At 51.1% G+C, this 21,536-nt stretch overlaps 1 long non-coding RNA gene across 2 annotated transcripts; it reads right to left on the reverse strand.

Moving 5' to 3' along the window:
* Nucleotides 1–2,540: 2,540 nt before the first annotated feature.
* On the reverse strand, nucleotides 2,541–14,990 carry LOC120381369. Of its 2 annotated transcripts, none has more exons than XR_005588043.1 (3): nucleotides 14,861–14,990; nucleotides 13,734–13,850; nucleotides 2,541–2,576 (listed from the first exon to the last, which is right to left on the reverse strand). It is a non-coding gene; the product is annotated as an uncharacterized LOC120381369 (long non-coding RNA). The 2 variants fall into 2 exon arrangements; XR_005588044.1 differs by lacking the exon at nucleotides 2,541–2,576 and adding an exon at nucleotides 11,352–11,390.
* Between the last annotated feature and the right edge of the window lie 6,546 nt (nucleotides 14,991–21,536).

The raw sequence follows: 21,536 nt of genomic DNA on the forward strand, positions 1-21,536 counted from the left end.
TTGGTTGCAGTTAATATTCGGCCTTCTGGCTGGGAAAGCATTATCTAAATTGTATCTAGACTTCTGTAAGGCATATGACTTGATTCAGCACAATATTTTGACTAAAAAACTAGAATGATACAAAATAAACACGGCATACATTAAATAGATTAAAAACTGGGATTGTAAATGGGGAACCATGGTCAAGTGGATTTATTTCTAGCGGGTTCCCACAAGGATTGCTTTTTGCCCGTGTGCTATTTAACATTCTTATCAATGACCTAGAACAGAATATAAAATCATCACGGATGAAGTTTGCAGTACCACAAAGATTGCGGGTGGTGGTAACTAATGAAGTGGCAGTAGATTCAGGCTCCAGCACTGGGAGTCAGAGAAGTTGTCCCAGCCCTGGCTGGAGGGTTATTTCCTGTTCCACAAAGAGGAGAAGTTCCATTCCCAAATCCCTTGAAATTAGGCCCTATCTGACACTACACCCCCATATTCATCATAGTGGTATGGTTATATGATTAGGACATAATTATGATGCATTTTGTGCCAGATGTGTCATGTGCTGAATATGATTATCCTATTTGTGTGCATGGATCATGTTTGTATTTGAAGTTATGGATATTGACTCTGTATCTGTATTTCAAAGGTGCTTACTCTGGGTAACACCCACAACGAGCCTTTCAGGTACAACAATGAAGAAGCCAGACAGAGCTGATGGCTTATCAACAAAGAGAATGGATCGTGGAAGAGCTTAGCCTTCCTGTGAATGTTTCAGCCAGCCTATGAGTCATGGCTACTATGACTCAGCAGGACATGCTAGGACATGTGACTAGACCACATGACAACAAACTCCATTTTGGTACCTGTATTTTTCCACAAACTGGACTGGGAACTGAGTTTGGAACAAATGGTTCCTGCCATATGGAAAAGCTACATAAGGTGGGGAATGAGGCCAAGAGATGATGTCACACCCCACACAAGAGAACTCCTGGAAACACTTGAGGAACAAAGACTGAACTGGGGGAACTGCTGGTCCCAGGGTAAAGGGATTTCTAGCTTGTGTATGGAAACTTGGGGGACTGCTTGTACCATCAGTCAGGGTGAGAAATTGCTAATTCAAATTCTATCCATCTAATATGTTAGGCTTAGTTTGAGTTTTTGGTTATCTGCTAAGTAATCTGCTTTGATCTGTTTGCTATCACTTAGAAGTGTTGGGATACGTTAGGGTTCAGTAAAACAGCTGGGAAGCTGCTAATGTGCTGACATGCATTGGGGACAAAGGCATAAGCAGGCAGTAATTTTTTGCTTAACAAATAAGTTGCCATATTTTTTCTCTCTCTGTTGCTTGTAAGAATTGACATTGATGCAGCTGCATGAGAAATGTAGTTGCTGGAATGAATGTCCTTTGTGTGAAAGAAAGTAAAAGAAATGTTATCTCCCCATTCCCCTTCCTTTCCCAGCTACATAAACAAGCCCTGGCTTATGGCCCCTTCCTCCCTCCCCGAGAACTGCTCATTGACCCTTCCTCCATACCCTGAGAACTGCTGTTTAGGGAAATTTGTAGCAACACGTTATTGCAAAGAACGGTATTTTCAAGGTAAAAATGCCTCTATGATATGTGTAATACTGTGATAGTGGATAGGGGTGGGTATACTAATTGTTTCTACTACTTAATAAGGGGTTTTGGGGTGTTGTAACGGATGTAGGTGTTTACATACAAATTTAGATAAAAGGCATGTGATGTAACTTATCCAGTACTTACTCGATAGTTGGGTCAAGGGGAACAAGTAACACAATCAAGAAGCCTGTATTCATATCCGCCTCTGGATCAACCGGCTCCTTTTTTGTTCTAACAATAATTACTTAAAATCTACCTTTCTGCCATTAATAAACTTGTTTTATGCTTTATCTTAATCAGTGCATTTTGAATGAAGTGTTTGGGGAAAAGCTGAGCTTGGTTAGCACAGGCTTGTTGTGCACATCTTTCCCATATCGAGGGGAAGGCGAACTATATTAATGAGCTTACATTATACAGATCCCTGTGCACTATAAGATGGTATAATTCTAAATTTATACTACACCAGGTGTGCAAGGTTGGGGAGCTGGGAAATTGGCTGTTGTCGTCTATCTGTCCTTGAGTGGCTCAGGCAAAGCACTCAGGTAGCTCAGTTGGATGCATGGCGCCACCTGCTGTCGTGTTGGGTGATAACAGGCCCTGAGAGGCTGGCTGAATCTCCAGCAAAGCAGTGTGAAAAGGGCCAGCCCAGCTTGAGGGTTAGAGGCACAGCGGTTCCCAGAACCATCCCAGACTGCACCCCGGGGTGACAACCCATCACACCCTAAATTACATAAGTTTCAGCAGGTTTGTCACATCCTGTCCCCTCCCTTTCTCCACCCGAGATATTTCCTGCCTCCCACCACCTCTAGCAATTCCCACCCTCCTATGCATTTACTGCTCCTCTCCCTCCAAGCAGACCCCACCACCAGCTCCTGAGAATCCCTTACCTGAGCCAGCTCCATTGCAGCCATTTCCTTCCCTTTGGGAGGATGAAATGATCTGGAGCAAAACGTGGACGTTAATCTGTAGCCTGCCAGGACGAGAAGGGCAATGTGAGAGAATGCAGAGGGGGCTTTTGTCCATTCCACATGCTGATTCCCCCCTGATTTTTCCCTGTTAATGGACACTCTAGGTTCTGCCACACTGTGAAGCACAGAGTGACCTTATTCCAGTACAGGCCTAGCCCCCTCCCACCATGGTGTAACCCTCTGAGACACGGTGAAACCCTCCCAGTAACATCCTCTGTTATACTTACCAAGTTTGCAGACAATACCAAGCTGGGAGGGGTTGCAAGTGCTTTAGAGGATAGACCAGGGAGGGAGAGCTCAGTGGTTTGAGCATCGGCCTGCTAAAACCAAGGCTGTGAGTTCAATCCTTGAGGGGGCCATTTAGGGATTTGGGGAAAAAATCTGTCTGGGGATTTGTCCTGCTTTGAGCAGGGGATTGGACTAGATACTCCAACCCTGATATTCTATGATTAAAATTCAAAATGATCTGGAGAAAAGGCCTGAAGTAAATAGGATGAAATTCAATTAGGACAAATGCAAAGTGCTTCATTTAGGAAGGAACAATCAGGTGCACATGTACAAAATGGGAAATTCCTGCCCAGGAAAGAGCACTGCGGAAAGGGAGCTGGGGGCCATAGTGGATCACAAGCTAAGTATAAGTCAACAGTGCAAAAGGCAAACATCATTCTGGGATGTATTTGAGGGAGTACTGTAAGCAAGACACAAGCCGTAATTCTTCCACTCCACCCTGTGTGGATTAGGCCATAACTGGAGTACTGTGTCCATTTGTGGGTGCCACATATGAGGAAAGATGTGGACAAATTGGAGAAAGTTCAGAGAAGAGCAACAAAAATGATTAAAGGTCTAGAAAACATCACCTATGAGGGAAGATTGAAAAAATTGGGTTAGTTTAGTCTGGAGTAGAGAGGTCATGATAATAGTTTTCAAGTACATAAAAGGTTGTTACAGGGATGTGGAAGAAAAAATTGTTCTTAACCTCTGAGGATAGGACAAGAAGTAATGGCCTTAAATTGCAGCAAGGGCAATTTAGGATGGAGATTAGGAAAACACTTCCTAACTGTCAGAGTGGTTAAACTCCAGAACAAATAGCGTAGGGAAGTTGTGGAATCTCCATCATTGGGGATTTTTAAGAGGAGGCTGGACAAACACCTCAGGGATGGTCTAGATAATACTGAGTCCTGCCTTGAGTGCAGGGGACTGGACTAGATGACCTTCCAAAGTCACTTCCAGTTCTATGATTCTATGAACCAAAGGCCAGTGAAGAGCAAAATCAAAGGAGTCACTCTGGGGATTCTCCCTGTCACTGTCCCCAAGGTATCAGGTTAACTAAGTTGTTTGATGCTTTAGCCTTTGTAGAGTCTCTCCTGGGAGTGCCCCTTTCATGGGCTGGGCCTAGTTTTAGCTTTTGACAAGCGTGACCCCGGGGGCTCTGAGACTGGGCCTTCTTGCCTCAGCACATCTTGTTTCTTTCTGTGGCTCCCCAGTGAGTCCCAATGAGTAGATACTCCTCATACAGACTGTGGACATAAGAACATAAGAGCTGCCCACTGCATCAGACCAATGGTCCGTCTAGCTCAGTGGCCAATGCCAGGTGCTTCAGAGTAAATGACCAGAACAGGGAATCCTCAAATGATCCACCCCATCACCCATTCCCAGCTTCTGGCAAACAGAGGCTAGAGACACCATCCCTGCCCAGCCTGCCTGTGACACTGGCAGATGAGGTGTTAGCTCTTGCAAAAGCCCCCATGTCTTCATTGAACAGGGACAAACGCATCGCTGGAATCAGTCTGACTCACCTGTGTTAGTATTAGGATTATAAGAATGCGCTTACACTTTATTGAATGCTTGTGAGTTGCTGCCTGGGTTAATATCTGACTAGTTACATTGTGAGCCTCCGTGGCTCTGTAAATCACCAGACAGGAGAGAGACTTTACCTAGATGACGTGCTGATTGACAGCTGAATGCATTACACCCTGCCTGGCAGGAAAGGTTCATCAACACCAGATAGACTATTATGCGATGTGAAAGACGACAAAAGACTGTTGTTGTGCTCTTCACTTCCCATTAGCTGACTTTGCAGCTCAGAGCACATGGCAGGAAGGGGATAAAAAGCCCCATACAGAAGGAACTGATTATCTGTATGCTGCTTGGACTCTGGGGGGCAAAGTTCCTAGGCATAAGCACGAGATCCCCAGCTGATTAGCCGGGGTTAGTCCTAAAGAATATGCAGAGCTTGCTTATTATAGAAGCTTCTATTACCTTTTGAAATTTAAGACTGTAACTCATCTGCATCTATAGGATTACCTGCTTTGACTTTGTAAACAACTCTCCTTTCCTTTTAAATAAGTCTTAATACAGGTTATTACAGGACTGGCTACAAGTATTGTCTTTGTTGTGAGATCTAAGATTCAATTGACCTCAGTAAGTGACTGGTCCTTTGGCATGAGGTCAGACTTGACTAAGCCCTGGCTGGGATGATTTAGTTGAGGATTGGTCCTGCTTTGAGCAGGTGGTTGGACTAGATACCTCCTGAGGTTCCTTCCAGCCCTGAGATTCTAGGATTCTATGACTGGCAGTAACCTGAACATGGCTGTGATTCGTGGGGTAAGGCAGTGGTTCTCAACTAGGGGTCCTGGGCCCCCTGGGGGCCTCTAGCAGGTTTCAGGGCAGGGGCCAAGCAAGGGCAGCATTAGACTCACTGAGGCCCTGGGCAGAAAGCTCCAGTCCCAGCGCATGAGGCTGAAGTCCAGGGCCCTGAGCCCCACCACCCGGGGCTGAAGCCAAAGCCTGAGCAATTTAAATTTGTGGGGCCCCTGTGGCATGGTGTCCCGAGAGAGGAAGAAAGTGCCCTGAGGACGCAGCCAGAGGGCTGAGCCCTGACACACGACTGGCTCAGAGGGTCTCTGCAGTCAGGAAGGGCTGGCAGCGAGGGAAGCCTGGTAACTGATGGCTGGAGGGGTGAAGAGGTTTGGGGCATGTTGGGGGAAGAAGCATCTGGGACTGGATAACCTGGGGCTGGGCAGTCTCCATAGGGGACACTTGCTCCTCCTGTGCCCTTTCCACATCCTCTTGCGAGGCGAGAATGACCACCCTGTCCCCACCCCTAGCGGCAGCCGTGTCTCAGGACTCTCCCCAGTTGCACCCACTAACTCTCCTCCCATTTGGGGTATAGCTCGGGGCAACAAATTCCCACCAAGATGAACCCAGCTGGATGCTGCCTGTTCTGGTGCCACAGGGGCCTCTGGTGGGTGAAAGGCAGAACTGTAGCACTTCTCAGGCAGAACGTATCTTCTTCAAGCCAAAAAAAAAAAGAAATTCTGCGCTGGACGTGAATTCTGTGCATACGCAGCGGTGCAGAATTCCCACACGAGTAACTCACACTTGGCACAAACACAACCTGCTCCCTCCCATCTCTTCTCCCTATGTGTCGAGTCCCAGAGCTGCTGCTGTCATTAATGCACACAGGCTTTCACTCCCGTTAGTGCTGGCAAGACCCAATCCAGCGACAGGACTGAACCCTTATTTTCCTATCACATGGGACAGTCTCAGCTGAGGGGGAGGTGAGATGGGGAGGGGGTACAACGGGGAAAGTTGTTGTACCCATGTTGGTCCCAGGATAGCAAAGAGGTATTTTGAATTGGTTCTAAAACAATTACCTCACCCACCTTGTCTCTCCAAGAGATCTGAAAGTGGCAGGAAGAGACAAACAGGAAGACAGAGCTCAGGACTCTAAACCAAACATTTCAAACCCCTGGAAGAAACTACATTTCCCTTCTGCCCCTGGGTATGTTTGTATCCTCTATGAGGGACCACCCCATTCCCCTCACAGCAGCAACGGGAGACTGCAGCCAGCCCCAGATGGTCTTTCCCAATCCTGGGATGTTTGTTGTGACAAAGTTTGTGTGTGGTGGGTGCACGGGCTGGGGACACCTGGACTGATCTGCAGATTGGAAAGTCAGGGCAACTCTAGCACAGCTTGGGGCTGTGGGAGCAGTTCTGGAGCTGGGCCTCTGTCCTCTCTAGCTCCCATGGCAGATGGCTCTGGCAGCATCAAGTGGGTCCATCGCTGCAGGGAAGGTTGGGGTCGTGTCTGAGATCAGGGTGAGAATTGGAGTGGGGTCTATGCCCAAAAATGGGGTAGAATTCACCTCCCAACCCCTCTGCAGAGCTCAGCAACTAGGGCTTTATCCAGTGAAGTGAATTTCACTCTGGGTGACTTTGAGCCAGCCACTGAAAGATCCTTGTGCCTTCAGTTCCACACTGGCCACAGGAGTTTACTAGTTCTCCTCCCCAGACTGCCGGGGCAGCCAGGGATAATTAGTGGGTTATGGGAATTAGAAGATGAAAATTCACTAAGAACAATGATATTTGTGTGTTTATTATTAAATCCCCAGACACCCACCAATCCCCGTCCTCCTTCTGATGAGCTATAAATATCTAAGGGACTCAGCTACTGATCCTGCAGTCAGTTCCTGCCCTTTCCCACTTTCTAAAGCAGCACTTTTAAGAACAGGGCAGGGAAACATGTAAATATTTTGAACCAAATTCCAGGAGCTGCTGAACATGGAGAAGTTAAAATGAAACCAAGGTTCCGTCTCTCCGAGGACCTGGCCCCTAGTGCAAAATAAGACACTCCCCAGGAATCTGAAATGGCCACTTCATAACTGATAATCTTATTAATCTGTTCACTTCTGGGAATTACCACTAAGAGAAACAACCCAGTGACGGTGCTATCCTGAGGAAAAGGTCTCATGTGTCTTTAGATCATACCGATTTGTAATCTGGAACGATATACACTAAAATGCCTAATTCGTAGCCCTACGGCAATTGCCTGGTGTCACTACAGGGCAGAATTAAGGTTGGTGCCTTAGTTGTGAATTTCCATCCCCTAGCATATTGCAATTGCTGCTAAGTGGGTTTGACAGAATTGATTGTGTCTATTTCTTTCTTTTAATTTCAATAGATAGTGATATTTATTTTTAAGCCCTTTTTTCAATGTTTACAATTTCAATGTTCAGAGCTGTGGGAAGTTATGGGGGTCGTCAGACAATTATTTAATAACAGTAACTGTTGAGAGTCCAAAAGCCAAATCATAGAACTGTTCAAAGAGAAATTGTCAATGTCACACCCAAAATATACAGTGTAAATATCCTTAAATCAAACTCCACTTTCTCCAGAAGCATTTCTGTATATTACCTATATAAATATTTTTCATCTGTGTGTGTGTGTGTACAGTGAAATTAACATTTACTGCAATTTATTCATAAAAATCCAATCCTGTCAAGCATAATTTTAAGTAATGAAGTACTTGAATTCTTTCACTTCCTAGACTGGAATGTTTCACTTCAGGATAATTACATCCTCCTTGTGATGTATTTTACTCTCAGTACCGTAACCCTCTCGTGATGTAGCTCCTGTCTAGGAGCTCTGCTGAAGCCAGTGGCATTATGATCAGGTGACACTGACATGAGCAGAGACACATGGGGGAGAATGAGGTAACATGGAGGCTACCAGAGTTGAACGTGGCCGTAAGAGCACACGCTCTCTCAGCCTCTCCTCTCTCCCACCTCCCAGAGTCAGTAATTCTGATAAATCGTTCCCTGAAATCTAAATAGCCCCAGTATGAGAGACAGTGATTAACGCAGGTACCTTAAGGGCTGCAGCGCCAACCCCCTGCCTGAATGAGGAGGGTGAAGAATTGCAGTAGAAATGGGTTAGGCTGGGAGAGGGCACAGCTGATGGGGGTCTGGGAGCTGAGTTGACCAAGAGGCCAGAACTCATGAGGGGGGTGGGTTGGGAGAAGAAGTCAACAGGACTGCGTAGAGGCATTTCAGTGTATTTTCTTCATTAACCATTCTGCCATGTAGACTCAGACTTTAAAGGTCAGAAGGGACCATTATGATCATCTAGTCTGACCTCCTGCACAAAGCAGGCCATAGAATCCTACCCATCCACTTCTATAACAAACCCCTAACCTACGTCTGAGTTACTGAAGTCTTCAAATTGTGGTTTGAAGCCCTCAAGCTGCAGAGAATCCTCCAGCAAGTGACCCATTTGGGCTTTGGCTACACTTGCAAATTTGCAGCGCTGCAGCAGGGTGTGAAAAAACACCCTCTCCAGCGCTGCAAATTGCGGCGCTACAAAGCGCCAGTGTGATCAGAGCCCCAGCGCTGTACATTAATCCCCACAGGGAGGTGGAGTACGGCAGCGCTTTGAAGTGCTAAGTGTAGCCAAAGCCTTGGAAACTTTTCATTCACATCTAAACACCTTGGAGCTAAGCTGGGTTGATGCATTTCCACTTACAGCGGTACAGTTGTAATTAGGTGCTTAATCAGATGCTCATGCAGCACAAAGCAGTCAATAATGGGTGTGCTTTCATTCATTAACTGGACTGTGTGCTGTGCATCGCTTTGAAAAAAAGATGCTGTGAGGGAGTGTCAAAATTTTAGGCATTAAGAAATGGTAAGTAGGTGTCAGTTCATTTCTCATGCGTTTCTCTCCTAATTTTAATGTCAGTTTTGAATCAGTATTAATACCATGTTGTTTTAACAGAAGTAGGGTCCATTTATATAATTGTTTGCAAGATTTCATTGGATATTGTGAACCTGCCGTCTTCACCTTTTATTTTCAGATTCCTAAATACAACCCAGCGCACCTCTCCTGACAGACTGCAGGCCCTGGCCGGTGATTTGTCAATTGGAAGTGACAGAGGAGGAGAAAGACCTGGGTGTATTGGTTGATCGCAGGATAATTATGAGCTGCCAGTGTGATGCAGCCGTGAAATAGGTTAATGCAGTCCTAGGATACATCAGGTGAGGTATTTCCAGCAGACACATGAAAGGGTTAGTACTGTTATACAAGGCACTGATGAGACCTCATCTGAAATACACCTCTACCTTCTGCCCTTCAAGTCTGTGAGTCTATCAACTGTGCCTTGCGTTGCACAGACACTGATGGAGATCAGGGCCCCATCCTGCTGCACATGGCAGAGAACCTGACTGAGATCAGCACCCCCATTGTGCTGGGCACTGCACAGACAGAGAGGGACAGTCCTTGCCCCAAAGAGATCACAATCCAAGTAGACAACAGGGAGGAGGAAAACAGAGAGGGGCTGTCACTTCCCCCAGGTCACCAAGCAGGTCAGGGACAGAGCCAGGAACAGACCCCGGTAACGCCAGAGTCCCGTCACCCGCAGCTTGGAAAGGTCCCCAGACCCCTTTGTATTAGGCTGCAGGAAGAGGTGGTTTGTCCATGGATGCACAGGCTGGGGGGTGTCCCCTGGGTCAGGAGAAGTCAGTGTCCAGCCCTGTGGGGCTGTGCTCCTGGCTCATACCTCCAGCACTCACTGCTGCCCCTCCCTTACCAGCTGCACAGTTCAGCCAGCCCCAGCACTCAGGGAGGTCACTGCCCCCCGTCCCCCATCTCCTGCAAGCCTTCAAACAGGGACATGGTGCACCAGTGCCAGAGTGCACTAGTGTAAATTCTGTCTGTACTAAGGGTTTGCACCAGTGCCTAAAACACCAGGGTGGCAGAGACCTTCAGTGCCCAAAACAGCAGTACGGTGGCACTAGAACTGGGATCTATTTCTAGCTCGGTCACGGACAGCCTGGGTGACCTTGGACACGTCAATGTTTCTCCTCCCAACTTTAGTCTCTTTACCCAGCTGCCACTCACTGGGGTCTCCTCTCTCTCCAGAGCTGCTCACCACTACAATCTCTGTGGGTGTCCCCAGAGCTAAGGCAGTTCAGCTCTGGAATAGTCTTACAAGGGGGGCTGGGGAGTCTCTTTCCCTGGAAGTTTTTAAGAACAAGTAGGACAAAGCTCTGTCGGAGACAATCTACATATACTTGGTCCTGCCTTGGCAGAGAGAGCTGGACATGACAACATCTTGAGGTCCTGTCCAGCTCTACATTTCTATGATGTTATGCAATATAGATACATAAAAAACAACAAGATGAAACCAAATAAAAACGTGGTGTCAGGCCATTCAAAAAACAACAACAAAAAACTACACTACACTGCATAAAATGACACAATACTAAGGAGAAGAAAGCAACACAAAGCAAACTGACACACCTTAGGATAAAAGTACACAATGCAAAAGAGCTCAACTCAATCCAACACAACAAAGACACCAAACAAGGTGAGGCAAAACAATGCACCATAAAACTATGCAACACGACATGGGGCAATCCCAGTTCCAAATGGCACCATGCAGAACAGCTCAGCGTAGAACAGGACACAGCACAAAAGAGAATTATTTCAATGTAGGCCTGGAAGGCATCTTGAGAGGTCGTCTACTCCAGCCCCCTGTGCTGAGGCAGAACCAAGTGTTAGGATATAGATATTCAGGCCTGTCTGCAAAGGCCTGTACTTTAAGAATGTAGGTGTATTCTTATCACTTAGCTAGTTATAGAGGTATAAAAGAAGGAATCAAAGATCACTGTCTGTGGAATGGCCTTCTCTTACTGCGACAGGCTAAGGCCTTCAGCCAGTACAGTGGTGCGACGTGATCTGGGTCGGGGTCAGTGCAGTGCCAGACCCAACGGGGACACAGATCTCAGTCGAGGTCTCTGAAGTGCCCAGCACAATGGAGGCAGCGGTTTGGGTCGCAGTCGTTCGCTGCCTGGCACAAGGGGGGCTGTGATCTCGGTCCAGGTCTCAGTTTTACCTGGCACAACAGTGGGGTCTGATCTCACCTGGGGTCTCTTCAGCGCCTGGCAGAACAGGGCCCAGATCTCAGTTGGGGTCTCTGCAGCACCTGGCAGAACAGGGCCACGCTCAGTACGATAAGAGCCCTGATCTCAGTCACACACCTGGAGAGAAAAGCGGGAAGATTTTTGAGCATTAGATATCAGTATTTCAGAACTGAGGAGAAAATGGGGCATAAACTAAATATTTGCCAATATAAGAGAGAAGCACCAACATCTGGGAGATTTTGTGTCACCATTTAACAGTTGAAGAGAAAAGATGGGAAATTTGAGGGGATTATACAAGGATATTGAATCAACAACAGAATGGGACGGATTCTTCTTGCCCCACACTCACATGGCCGGCAGGGAGCCCTGGGTGATGTCTTTTCACAGGGGAAAGGAGTGGGGCTGGAGTGAGAAAGTCACCATCACTGGGGAGGGCCTGGCAGTGGGGTCTGGGAATGTGACTAGCAAGTGGTGGGGGGTGCAGTGTATATTGGAAAAGGGGTAAAAGAAATGCAAACAAAACATGGTACTTAATTAAAATCCTGTTAGGGCTCCAAAAGGAGCCATAGTAGATTGTACTTCTTTTTCAGATCTTTTGAGCAGTGTTTTGGAGCAGAAGATGAAAGTGAACAGTAATAAGAACCCTGGTGGAAGTGAAATGTGTCCCTTTTGAAACAGTCTCTGAGCTGCTGATAGCTTTGAATCCAGAGGCCAGCCAAGAAAGACTCTGTGTGGATGCAATACCCAGCTGATGGGGGAAGGAGGAAACTGCCATTTGCAGCACAAAGAACCTGAGAATAATGAATGCATCTGGTCAGCAAACAAGCTACTAGAAGACTCAGATTATGGCCCTCCAGAAAAGGGAGGTGAAAAAACAAGTCAAGCCTGAAAATAAGGGGGACAGGTTAACCCTAAGGAGCGTGTGTGTGTACAGAGCAGAAATCTGAAGCTGTGGGAAACTGAGGCACGCCACCTCATAAATTTCATAAATGGTCAATGAGTGGGGTAATTCACTAGCCTGACTATAGAACAAAATAAGGACAGCCTGAAGGTAATTCTTCTGTTTTTCCTGCAATTAGCAAGGAAATTTGTAAAAGGAATTGGTATTATTATTAAGAAATAATCTGATCCCACCAGGGGGGTGGAAATTGTTTCTTTCGTTTTTCAGACACTCTACAACCATGCTGGTGCCAGCGGAAGAATAACCCAGAATACAATGGATCTATGTTTTGTGATGTTTGTCTGTGGTGTTGGTCTTGCTGCTAGCATGAGGTGGGTGGGGATGGCTTCAAAGGCTGGCCTGGGGGGAGAGGAAGAGGTGTGTGGGAATGCAAAATGCTCAACTGGGAGGCCAGCACCTGGGTAATGGCTACTATGGTGCCTGGAAATAGAACGGCAACTAAGGTGGGCCCCACAAGCCCTATGGGAATAATGAGAAGGGGAGGAGCTCACTGGGAATCAATGGAGGGGCGATGAAAAATGGTGCACATCAAAGGAAATGTTTGGCTGTGCCCCTCTCCTATGACTATGCAGGAGCAGGATCAATGGCCTATGGCAAGGGGTGGACAATTGGGTGTACTGTGTAGGAGGGGTTTTGCTGGAAAAGTACATATTTCTGGGGGCACAATTACACCAGCCCCAACCAAACTACACACATACACATGCTGCTATCTGGACTTTGGTGCACAAATGGATCTATAAATCTTATTGCTGTGAATAATTGCCTATTTAGCCTTTGAGCTTTTTGTGGCAAGGCCTCTCTGTCCCTGTGGCCATGTCCACACTGCAGTCAGACACCGGCGGCTGGCCCGTGCCCGCTGACTTGGGCTCACACAGCTCAGGCTGTGGGGCTGTTTAATTGTGGTGTCCATGTTCCAGCTGGGGCTGCAGCCCAAGGTCTGGCACCCTCCTACCTCGCAGGGTCCTACAGCCTGGCCCCAGCCCGAGCCCAGACACCTACACTGCAATTAAACAGCCCCTTCGCCTGAGCCCCCTGAGCCTGAGTCACCTGGCATGGACCAGCTGGGGGTTTTAGTGGCAGGGTAGAGATACCCTTGGTGTCTGTTCAGCACCTGTCACAATGGGGACCCTGATCCTGGTCAGTGTCTGTGCAGAGCCCTGCACAACAGGGGCCTGACCTCAGTCGGGGACTCTGCAACTCCCAGCATTACAGGATCCCGGATTTTGTTTAGGGCCCCTGCAGCATCTGGCAAAACGTGGGGCCAGGATCTCTGTCAGGGTCTGTGCAGTGCCCAGTACAGTGGTGGGGCGTGATCTGGGTCGGGGTCAGTGCAGTGCCAGACTCAACGGGGACACAGATCTCAGTCGAGGTCTCTGAAGTGCCCAGCACAATGGAGGCAGCGGTTTGGGTCACAGTCATGCGCTGCCTGGCACAAGGGGGGCCGTGATCTCGGTCCAGGTCTCAGTTTTACCTGGCACAACAGTGGGGTCTGATCTCACCTGGGGTCTCTTCAGTGCCTGGCAGAACAGGGCCCAGATCTCAGTTGGGGTCTCTGCAGCACCTGGCAGAACAGGGCCACGCTCAGTACGATCAGAGCCCTAATCTCAGTCACAAACCTGGAGAGAAAAGCGGGAAGATTTTTGAGCATTAGATATCAGTATTTCAGAACTGAGGAGAATATGGGGCATAAACTAAATATTTGCTAATGTGAGAAAGAAGCACCAACATCTGGGAGATTTTACGTCAGCATTTAACAGTTCAAGAGAAAGGAGGGGAAATTGGAGAGGATTATACAGGGATATTCAATCAACAACAGAATGAGATGGATTCTTCTTGCCTCACATTCACAGGGCCAGCAGGTGCTGGGAAGTAGCTGGACTGGGAAACCTGGGACTGGGCCGTCTCCATGGGGGACACTTGCTCCTCCCTCCCCTTCCTGGCCCTTCCCAGGCCCCGTTGCCAGCAGAGAGTGGCCCCCCCAGCCCAGCCCAGAGGTGTCCCTGTCTCAGGGCCCCCCCAGCCTCTGCCCATTCACCCTCTGCCCAGCTCAGGAATCACTCGGGGGAACCATTTCCCACCCGCACAAGGACAAATCCCTGCAGGTGGGAATGGGGGAAACCCCCCAAACCTGAGACCTGAACTGGCCACTGCCGAAGGGGAGAGAAAATGGGGCACAATCGGGGACAGGGAACTTCTCAGGGGTTGGGGAGGGGTCACCCTGGGCGCTGCTCGTGGCTCTCTAGGGAGAAAGGGGCAGGACGGGGAGGAGGGGGTCCCCACGGGAGGGGGCAGCGGTAAATCCGAGGATCTCAGCCCCCTTTCTCTCCCCGCTCCTCGGGGTCACCTGCCCCCGGCCATGTCCGGGCTGCACCGACATTTCCCGCCCGTCTCCCCCCCCCCGGCCCCACGCAGGGACCCCAGGGAGCAGATCCCGGCGCTGCGAGATGCCGGGCCCCCCCCGGGCACTGGGGCAGAGTCACCGCCCGGCCCCGCCCCCGGGGCTCGCTCCGGGACCTGGAGGCTGCAGCTCCGCAGCGGGGCGGGCGGAGCCCAGGCCGGGCACGGGGGGTTAATGAAGGGCTCTCCGCCGCGATCTGCGCATGCCCAGAGCCCCACCGGCACCAACCCTTCTCCGGCCCGGGAGAGGCTCCAACGGCCCCGCGCGAGCCAGGCAGAGCCGCAGCGGCCAACGCTCCTTCACAGCCCGGTTCCGGCTCCTCTGCCGACGTCACTTCCGCTCCGGGGAGAGTCAGGAACTACATCTCCCAGCCTGCACCGGAGGCGCTTCCGCCCTCCGCAGCTCCGGTAAGGGAGGCCCCATCTCATGCCCGCCCCTCGCAGAGACCCCGCCCCGCCCCGTCACCGCCCCAGGAGCAGCGGCCCCGCCCGAGCCCCAGCCCCGCCCCCTCCCATGTGCCGGTCCCTGCCCGCGGCCGGGCGCGTCCCCTCGCGCCAGAGCCCGAGACCCCGGGAGCAGCTCGCGGGGCCCGAGACGCAGCGGCCTGTGGGGAGGCGGGGCCGGGCTCTGCCCGCAGCGAGGCCGGGAAGGGACCGGAGGGGAAAGTGCCCCCCGGAGACTGTCCGGCCCCAGGTTCCACCGGCCTGGTCCTGCGGCGCCAGCGCCCCCCTGCTGCTGCCAGTCACCCCCCGCTGCTGCCCACCGCCCAGCGCCCCCGCTGCTGCCCCTGCCCAGCGCCCCCTGCTGCTGCCCCCGCCCAGCGCCCCCAGCTGCCAGTCACCCCCGCTGCTGCTGCCCCGCCCAGCGCCCCCCGCTGCCAGTCACCCCCGCCCTGCTGCTGCCCCTGCCCAGCGCCCCCGCTGCCAGTCACCCCACCCCGCTGCTGCCCCCGCCCAGCGCCCCCAGCTGCCAGTCACCCCCGCCTGCTGCTGCCCCGCCCAGCGCCCCCAGCTGCCAGTCACCCCTGCCCTGCTGCTGCCCCTGCCCAGCGCCTCCCCAGCTGCCAGTCACCCGCCCGCCCTGCTGCTGCCCCACCTGCCCAGCGCCACCCCAGCTGCCAGTCACCCGCCCTGCTCCTGCTGCTGCCCCGCCCAGCGCCCCCAGCTGCCAGTCACCGCCCCTGCTGCTGCTGCCCTGCCAGCGCCCCCAGCTGCCAGTCACCCCTGCCTGCTGCTGCCCCTGCCCAGTGCCCCCAGCTGCCAGTCACCCCCGCCCTGCTGCTGGTGCCCCTGCCTAGCGCCCCCAGCTGCCAGTCACCCCCGCCCTGCTGCTGCTGCCCTCTGCCCAGCGCCCCCGCTGCTGCTGCCCCTGCCCGCGCCCCAGCTGCTAGTCACCGCCCCCTGCTGCTGCTGGTGTCCCCTGCCCAGCACCCCCTGCTGCTGCTGCCCCCTGCCCAGCGCCCCCAGCTGCCAGTCACCCGCCCCTGCTGCTGCCTCCTCCCCACTGCCAGGGAGTTTTCCTGCTCCATACTCCCCTCACGTACCCTCTTAAAGCACCTCCCCAAAGGGCTCCCTGCTGCCCATGTGAAGGGGGGGGGGATTATTATTGTCTGTTTATGGAACTTCCATATACAATCCCGTCACACTGTCCAACTACCGTCACTTACTTAGTATAAAATCTCTTCAGAACCGGGTGCTTTTCTCTCATTATCAAATATTTCTTTTTAGACCTATTTCTTCCCCAGTTCTCAAGGATAGATTTAAAATATCCCGGGTGCGGTGCTGTAGTAGCCATGGTGAGCCCAGGATATTCGAGGCTGCCCCCGTGATTTATATACAAACGTTCCGTGTTATTTTCCATCCCATTCCTTGTGGATCTGAACACGTTCGCTTTTCTGCTGGCTGCTGTGCAGTGAGTGGAGCTTTGCATTGATCTGTCTACAGCAGTGCTTCCCAACCATTTTGTGGCCAGTAGCACATTCATGTTTTCAGAAGAGTGTGGCGGGCGCCAACCATTTTTCAAGGCTTATTTTCTGTTTGAACATTAAATATACAAAAAAAGTCATTTAATATTACATAATATATGAATCCATAAGATAAAAACAGTAATTTTACATGTAAAAGGTATTAACTAAATTATTCGGCAATTACTCTTTCACCTTCCCATGTGAATTTGCTCTTTTTTATCTACAAAATATTTTACAAAATAAATATCATAAGCAGTTTTCATCTTCTTTATTTTTAAAAAAGTAAAACATTGCTGAACTGCTGGTCCAAATATATTTATTATCCTTCCTTTAACATAGACTGAAGCCTGCAGCCCCAGAGTTCTCTGTTCCCGGCTGGGGCTGGGCTGCAGCTTCTCTCCAGCTTCGAAGCCGCAGCCCCGCGCCTGCCAAGGACAGAGAACGCCGGCGCCTGGAGAAACTGGAGAAAAGCTGCAGCCCCGCGCCTGCCAGGGACAGAGAGCTCCGGCGCCTGCAGCCTGCAGCCCGAGAAGCTGGAGAAAAGCTGCAGCCCCGCGCCTGCCAGGGACAGAGAGCACCGGCGCCTGCAGCCTGCAGCCCCGGAGAAGCTGGAGAAAAGCTGCAGCCCCGCGCCTGCCAGGGACAGAGAGCTCCGGCGCCTGCAGCCTGCAGCCCCGGAGAAGCTGGAGAAAAGCTGCAGCCCCGCGCCTGCCAGGGACAGAGAGCACCGGCGCCCGCAGCCTGCAGCCCCGGAGAAGCCGGAGATAAGCTGCAGCCCCGCACCTGCCAGGGACAGAGAGCACCGGCGCCCGCAGCCTGCAGCCCTGGAGAAGCCGGAGAGAAGCTGCAGCCCCGCGCCTGCCAGGGACAGAGAGCACCGGCGCCCGCAGCCCCGGAGAAGTTGGAGAGAAGCTGCAGCCCCGCACCTGCCAGGGACAGAGAGCACCGGCGCCCACAGCCTGCAGCCCCAGAGAAGCTGGAGAGAAGCTGCAGCCCCGCACGTGCCAGGGACAGAGAGCACCGACGCCCGCAGCCTGCAGCCCCGGAGAAGCTGGAGAGAAGCTGCAGCCCCGCGCCTGCCAGGGACAGAGAGCACCGGCGCCTGCAGCCTGAGTTCTCTGTCCCCGTCAGGCGCAGGGCCACAGCTTCTCTCCCCTGCTGGGCAGTAGGTGGGTGCACATAAATGCCCCGGCGTGCGCCATGGCGCTCGTGGGCACCCTGTTGGGAGCCACTGGTCTACAGCCACGTGCAGATCCCTTTCTTTAGTTGTGTAGCCGATATGTTCTGCTGACGCTGCTAGGTGTAATGCATGTTCAGTAGGGGGTTCTCCCCTACTAATGCTGCAGTGTCCTTCTCCTCTAGGTTAGTATATTAATGATCTCATTTTGGTGTCACGTGTGTCAGTTCATTGCCATGGCACTCGTGTGCTCAGACATCTGAGGGCTTGGCTACACTTACAATTTGCAGCGCTGCAGCAGGTGTGAAAACACACTCTCAGCGCTAGGCGCGGCGCGCTTCGCCGCGGTGTGTGTGTCAGCAGCCCCCAGCTGGCGCGGCTCCCCTCCCAGCGCTGTCCCCCCCGCCCGACAGGAGGGGACAGTTGGACAGTGGCCAGCTCTCTCAGCGCTGGGCTGACTCTGGCGCTTTAGCAACAAAGCTGCCACAGCGTGCAGTGCTTTGCTGTGCTAAGTGCCTTAGGATGCTCTGCAGAAAAGCTCCTTGAGTGGGGTGATCCACAGGGAGTAGCTCAAACCTCCAAAGTGCCTGGCCGGGGCAGGACATTAGCCAGGCAAGGGAGGGGTGTGGCAGTGATATCACAAAGGCCTTTTGCAGGACCTCAGCCTATTGGTCCAAGGTGGTGGGGAGGCGGTGACCTCACAGAGAGATGCTGACATCAGCCAGGCAGGACAGGGGCGAAGGGCCAGGGAAACCTCAGAGACCCCTGTGGCTTTGCTCCAGCAAGTCTCCTTCTCCAGGTCTCTCTTTGAGGACTAAGAGAGTATTCGGGTTCACGGACGTGAGTGCCAGGAGGAACCTCTTTCGAGTTTTCTCCTTCCCTTTTAGTGATTTTACTAGAAAACAGCCGTCCCTGTTTAGAAGGTAAGAGCCTCCTTGAGGTTGGAAACCTGTTCAGTCTGATCCATCTGGTGGGAGTTGAATTCTAGGCATGGAAAACACGAGCTTAAGGAGGCAGAATTTTATTGCACACCTGGGATTTTGTCCCTTAGAATCACCGGGGACATTAGGGTTTGTCCTTTTTGTTTCACCTTTTCCTCCATCCCTCCCTCCCTCCTTTCGCTTCTTCTCTTGCTTCTTTTGTCCTTTCTCCTGTTCCCCTCCCAACACCAGGAGGTAGGATGGGGTGGGTGGGTGTTTTGCGGGGGAGGGCTCTGCAGCTCCCACTGTGGGAGGTCCACCCAAAAATGTGGGGCTGAAATAGTGCTCAGGCAGTCAGGACCAAATTAACCTTCTGTGGGTCCTGGTACCAAACATATTTGTAGGCCCCTATGTAGTCACTGTGGGCTCCGAGTGTGGGCCTGGTGGGGCAGTGCCATTGGTGCCATAGGATACCTGCTACTGAACCTCAGAGACATTTTTCATTTTGATCACACACCTCTCCGTGACTATATGCATTGCCCTACACAGCTCCCTCAGCCCCCGGGTTTTCTTATTGAGCTGTGCACCCATGTGGGTTTACCAGTGTCCACAGTGAGCAGAACTTTCATAGTGATCAAGGAAACTCCCCACAGATTTATCTCCTTCCTCATTCAGACCTTCTCTAGCCATGTCTCCAGTACCCACCCCCCCATGTCACCAGTCACGGCATTGCTTGAACCTTGCAACGGCAGCACAAGGGACTAACTCCTCAGCCCTGGCCCTAGGCAGCTGCAGACTCTGCAGTTAGGCACTTCCCTCCTCTAGGTCATGGCTTTAAATACCTGCGATTCCCATCACCTGCAGCAGAGGCCACCAATTCCCATGCCCCCCTCAGCCAGCACCTCGTCGTGCAGAAAGTGAAGCGTGGATGATTTTGGAGGCTGGGGTGCCAGGAGATTCCCGTCCCGGAGCAGCAGCTCTGCAAGAAGCTCACATGCCCCCCCTCCGCTGTGAGACCAGGACCCTGTGAAGACAGTGGGGTTACCCAGTGTATAACCAGTTCTGGCCAAAGCCTGTTGAAGTGAGTGGGAGGCTTTTCATTGTCTTTAATGGGCTGTGTATAGATGCAAAGGCCCCATTCTAGACTCCAGGAGCAAAGTGCCTGCTGTGCGGCACTGGTTTACTAGTGTAACAGGAAGGTTACACTAGTGAATAAGCAACACCTCCTACAGCACCTAACTTTTTCTGAGACGCTTCCCACCCAATTACTAAATGTGAACCTGCTTCCCTTACAAGGGCTGAACATATCAGGTGAGATGGTCACAAAAGAGATGGTGAGATGGTGATTCTGAGTTCAGCAGGGATTTTGGATGCGCACAGAACACAGACAGGACTGGTTCCCGCATGGTTACTGCAGTAAAGTGGAATAATTTTCAGCTTGTGTGATTGGAAGATGTCTGGATCCATCTTATAAGACTGTCCTACATAAATGAGGAAAACTTGAGGTGCCTTTATTATTCTTTTGTTCCACTCTTTGTTTCTATGGGGGATTTGCCAGTGCAATATCACTGTCTTCCTTTTAAACAAGCAAAACTAAAAAAAAAAAAAAAAATGGTAATGGCTGTTGAAAATAGCAATTCCAGCCCTAGTGAGCACTGGGAAGACCCCAGCATTTGTTGCTCAATTTTATCCTACTTTTTCTACAGCAAATGATAGTGGATCAGCATATTTGATTTGGGAGAAATGAAGTAACAGCTGCCCAAATTGAGCTTGAGCACTCCTGAATTTTGAGGGTGTTCAAATCTGGAAGGCAGGCGCTAGATTCCCTTTCTGAACATTAGCTAAATTTGGAAAGGAAAAAGTCCATTTCTATTTTCATGGCTCAGAAGTGGAAATCCTCCTGTGCTGTTTCTGAAGCTGCCCAGGTCCTCTAGTAAAGCCTCCCCTCCCTTACTTACCATTTTAACTTCTGGTGGGATCCACATACCTCCCTTGCCAGGCTTCAGATAGAAGGGGACACTGTCCATTTAGTCCACCCAGTTCCTTCCTTGGGGGCTGCCAGGCGAGGTCACACCAGCATCCCTAAGCCAGTCTGGGGAAGTCTTCTGAGGGTGCTACCTGGGCCAAAGCCTTCTACTCCTTGGGCACACTTGTTCCCCATTCACACTGCCACCCCCTTCTAGCAGCCAGCTCCCCAGCCACAGCAAGCTGCAGCGCATGGAGTCTCGCAGCTTCCCCCCTCCCTTTCCTGTTGATAGCAGCCAAGGGAATGCTGGGAAATGTAGTTCCTTCCCTGCTCCAAGGCAGGGAGCTGGCCAAGGAACTACAGCTCCCAGGGCCCCGTGGAGTCTCAGCTCCCATGCTGGATCCAGGCTGCTCTTTCTGCAGAGGGGAGGAAGCGAGTGTTACAGGCCTGGAAAATCCTTGGCGTTCTCGTTACACAGGCATTCCCCGGCATGTCTTGCTGACTCAATCCGTGTATCCCCTTGATCCTTTCCATGGATTCATTGTACAGCTGATGACCCTGGATGGGCCATCAAACAGGCTAGGCAGTGCTGATGCCAATAGATCTGAGGTGTCACCCAGAAACACAGTCCACAGTCTGGAATACAGATATACCCTACGTATCTATATCTCACAATAGAAAGGTGATACAAACAAAAAAATGATCATACTTGGAAAATTATAACATTTTCCCTGACACCTAATATGGCATATCTAGCACAATTCATTATTAATACCAATAGGATAAAATTGCAAAGTAATAATAATAGGAAGCGTCTCACAATTCCATGCAGTGTCACACTTAGTAAACCAGATCCTTGAAGATGCAGAACACTT

This window comes from Mauremys reevesii, linkage group 14 (genome assembly GCF_016161935.1).
Source record: "Mauremys reevesii isolate NIE-2019 linkage group 14, ASM1616193v1, whole genome shotgun sequence".
Lineage (NCBI taxonomy): Eukaryota > Metazoa > Chordata > Testudines > Geoemydidae > Mauremys > Mauremys reevesii.